Raw genomic sequence first — 4,037 nt, 5'->3', positions numbered from 1 at the left:
TAACATAATGGCTGCTTAAGTCCCAGCTTGCTTTTCTTTGAACTTGATATATCTTTCATCTGTCCATCCCAGGATGGACAGGCCCAATGCTCAGCGCATATGGACCTCGGGGCCGTCAACACGTGAGCATTAACGCGCTGAGAACACACGTGAGTCCCCATGCACTCAGGCAAAGGCTGCAGGTAAAACTGGAACCACCTCCGAACGCATCAGGGTCCCCACCTCTGCGCCCCGACTGAAAGCCGGCAAGCCACGGAAGGTACCAGAAACAAATTTAGAGAGAACCGTGGCCAGTGGTCAAACTACTTCTATTTACATTAAAAGACGAGCGAGTTGCTGAGTGTCCCTTTTAGAACTGGCTTCACTGCTCAGCTCCCTGGGAATCAAGAACTTGGTACAGTCTACGGCCACGGTGCCCTGAACATGCCCGATCTCGGCCGATCTCGGCCGATCTCGGAAGCTAAGCCGGGTCGGGCCTGCTTCGTACTTGGATGGGAGACCACCTGGGAAGAGCAGGTGCTGTAGGCGTAAACAAACAAACAAACAAACAAACAACCCTCAGGACAGCCAGCAACCACAACGTGAGGTCGGAACTGAAGCAAAAGGAAGAGAAACGCACTGAAACCAAAGGTTTAGGTGAGAATAAAATGAAACGTAAAAAAGATTCAAAAATGGCAGAAAATGCTAAAAGGTTTCTAATGGCTGAAATAGCTCAGGTTAAAGAAATTAAATAAATTTTACACTCTTCTCTAAGTAGATTGACTTGACATGCGTCTCAGGAGAATGCCAACTTAATGAAAACTGTAAACCCAAACCAAAAATGCACTTTCTACCTAGTACTGGTTTCATGTTGTAAGTGTCTGTCTGGCTAAAAATATTACCACTGATGATGATTAACAGACACTATTTTAGGGTAAAGTTCAGGCTACATTATTCAGTATAATTATTTTAATTAAATCCATTAGCATATCTTTATATAAGATTACAAGAGCTACTGGTGATACAAAATAAGTTTTTCTTGAATAATGTATGAAGCAATTATTAATTTACATATTTCTCGAGAAAAACGCATATTAAAATGATTCCATTTGAAGTTCTGAGCTAAAATATATATGGCCCACAAATTCTCCTTTCAGACTTAAGTGCTGCATCTTTGGAAGATCTGGGGCATAGCCAAACGGCCTCAGAAGCAGCAGGACATTCCGCTGCAGGAAAACGCGGCAAGGCCAGCTTGACCAACAGGTGCCACTGGACACGAGCTTGTGCCGCCCCTGGGGAAGGGATGGAACGGGGCAGATGGCCGGGCACGGTGGCTTCGCGTTGCTAACGAATGGTGAACCACAGCGCCTCGGGAAGATTCGAGAATGTGCCACTCCGAGCTACACTGCTGCACGTATTGTAGGAGCCCGAAGCAAAAACAAGAGAAAGATGAAGGCGACAAAAGATGATGCTTCTGCTCCCGCTACCCTATCGAATAAAGCCTACCTGCTTGTGCCTTCGCTCTAAAAATACCTCTTCTCTTTGTAATCAAGCCTCTGTTAAGCAGATTCCGGTCTTTCAAGTAGCATTTCCCATTCCTACCGCCTACACTTTGGTTCACTCAATCACAAGTGACGATCCAGCAGCTGGAAGAAACCATTCCTGGGAGTGCTTGTATGTTGAAGTATCACAAAGTTCAAGCCAAAATATTAATAAAAAAAATACCAACTTATTACTGTTAAGATTTTTCAGTGGACCAAGCACAAGCTCCTATATTTAAAAATTGATTTGTTATGGCCAACCTATGAAAAGACGGTTGATGTCACTAACCATAACTGCAAATCAAAACTACGAGATATCAATCGCCTCATACTCAATAAATTGGCTACTATAAAAAAAAAAGAAAGAAAATAACAGGTGTTGGCAAAGACATAGAGAAATCAGAACTCTTTTATACACTGTCGATAGAATGTAAAGAGATGCAGCCACTATGGAAAACAGCGCAGAAGTTCCTCAGAAAGTTAAGAATAGAATCAGCGAATGATCCATCCAGCAATCCCACCGCTGGGGACCCACCCAGAAGAACTGAAAGCAGGGTCTCGAAGACCTAAGCGCACACCCATATTCACTGTGGCATCACGCACAGGAGCCCAGAGGCAGAAACAACTCAACAGTCCATCAATGGATGAACGGGGAAAAGAAATGTGGCATTTGTATACAATGGACTGTAAATCAGCCTTAAAAAGGAAGAGAATCCTGGCATGCTGCTACGAGATGAACTTGGACGACAGGCGCAGTGAAATAAGCCAGTCACAAAGTGACAAGATATCCAAAGACATCAAACTCATGGAGACCATAAGTAGAACTGTGGTCGCCTGCGGCTGGGGTCAGGAGGGGAATGGAAGTGTTTGTTTAATGGGAACGGAGTTTAGGATTTTCAATATGGAAAGTTCCAGAGGACTGTTTCACAACGGTGTGAATACAGTTATCATGGCTGAGCTGTACAATCAAAGCTTGTTTAGATAGAAAATGTTACCTTATGTGGCTTTGATCAAAATCGTAAACAAGTAGATAAATAATTTGTCATGCCTTCCTTGGAGAATATCAACAACGGGTAAAGGGTCCCCAGCGTTTCTGAGGGGAGGGATGTTGTTTTCACTGTGCGGGACCACTTCGGGCACCGCCGGCTCCTGCCTATTAGATGTCAAGAATAACAACACCCCCACGTGCGCACGATACACACAGGCATGAACAACACACACATGCACGGCACACGCATGCACAACACACACAACACATAACACACACGACACACGCAACACACAACACATGCACGACACACATGCACAACACACGCACGACACACTACGCATGCACAACAGACACAACACACATGCACGACACACAAGCACAATGCACGCACAAGACACACACAGCACACACATGCATGGCGCACACACGCACGGTGTGCACACGCACGACACACATGACACACATGCATGACATGAACACACGACACACTCATGACACACGCGGCACACACATGACACACATGCACGGCGCACACACCCATGGCACGTGCATGATGCACACGACACATGCACACATGACACACATACAGCACACACAACACACACACATCACATGCACACACACAACACATACATAACATACGTACAACACACGCCCAACACATGCACGCACACAGATGCACAACACACACGCACGCACATACACAGGCATTGTCATAATCGGACGTGCCCCTGACATTCCCAAACAGCTCTGAGTTAGACAACACCTTTTCTTCCCACGTGTGTGGCTGTGTCACCAATGGGACCGCCCACTGAAGCCCTCGGCCCTTGGGTCAGCCTGGCCGGACCTGGGCCACTGGGGCGCTCCGGCCACACATAGTCACACCATACGATGACCGGTTCCTTTACACCCGTGTGTGTAAGCAGTGGGTAACCACGGGCTCAGGTGTGCCCTGCCCTGCTCCCGCCCCTCCTCTCGATGGGAAGATGCACTATCGGACCCGTTTCATCCCGGGTCCCCACAGTGGGTCACACAAGAGGCCAGAAGGCAGTCCGGTCAAGGATGGAATAAACTAAGAGACAATGAATGGTCAGGGCGGAGCTGCCATGACCCAGGGAGTGACAGGCGCCTACAGACATGCGGCTGAGCAGCGAGACCTTGTAGCAACACATACGAGGCCTGAGAAGCAAAGGGGGTGAACTAGCCCACCGTGGCACAGACAGGATAAACTCTCTCCTCTCCTTGGCAGCCACGGAGCTGTCCGCACCTCCTAGGATCCACGTGCCCGAGTTAAGTCGTGCTACATGGAAGTAAGCCCGCTCCCCCGGCAAGCACAAACCCGAACTCCGCGGCCGAACCTGGCTTTCCCTTCGCACGAGCCCCGCAGCGCAGCCGGAAGGCTCGAGGCAGGGGTCCACCCTGTGACCAGGCCTTCGCAGCCTCCAGGCGGCAAAACCCGGTTACCTCTCTCAACAGCTTCCAGGAGGCAAAGCGTGACTTCCAAATGATGGCAATGTTGTAAAAAA

General features: G+C 48.3%; 1 protein-coding gene and 1 pseudogene across 1 annotated transcript in view; one reads left to right on the top strand and one right to left on the bottom strand.

Moving 5' to 3' along the window:
- The window catches only part of LOC105295708 (dedicator of cytokinesis protein 1-like), a 182,660-nt gene that overhangs the window by 142,030 nt on the left and 36,593 nt on the right, over positions 1 to 4,037 (bottom strand). The gene's annotated exons all lie outside the window — the stretch shown is intronic.
- LOC111743338 lies at positions 400 to 528 on the top strand (annotated as a pseudogene).

Source organism: Pteropus vampyrus, unplaced genomic scaffold (assembly GCF_000151845.1).
Source record: "Pteropus vampyrus isolate Shadow unplaced genomic scaffold, Pvam_2.0 Scaffold111, whole genome shotgun sequence".
NCBI classification, from domain to species: Eukaryota; Metazoa; Chordata; class Mammalia; order Chiroptera; family Pteropodidae; genus Pteropus; species Pteropus vampyrus.
Note: the sequence above shows the minus strand (reverse complement) of the source record. Positions and strands in the feature narration are given on the sequence as shown.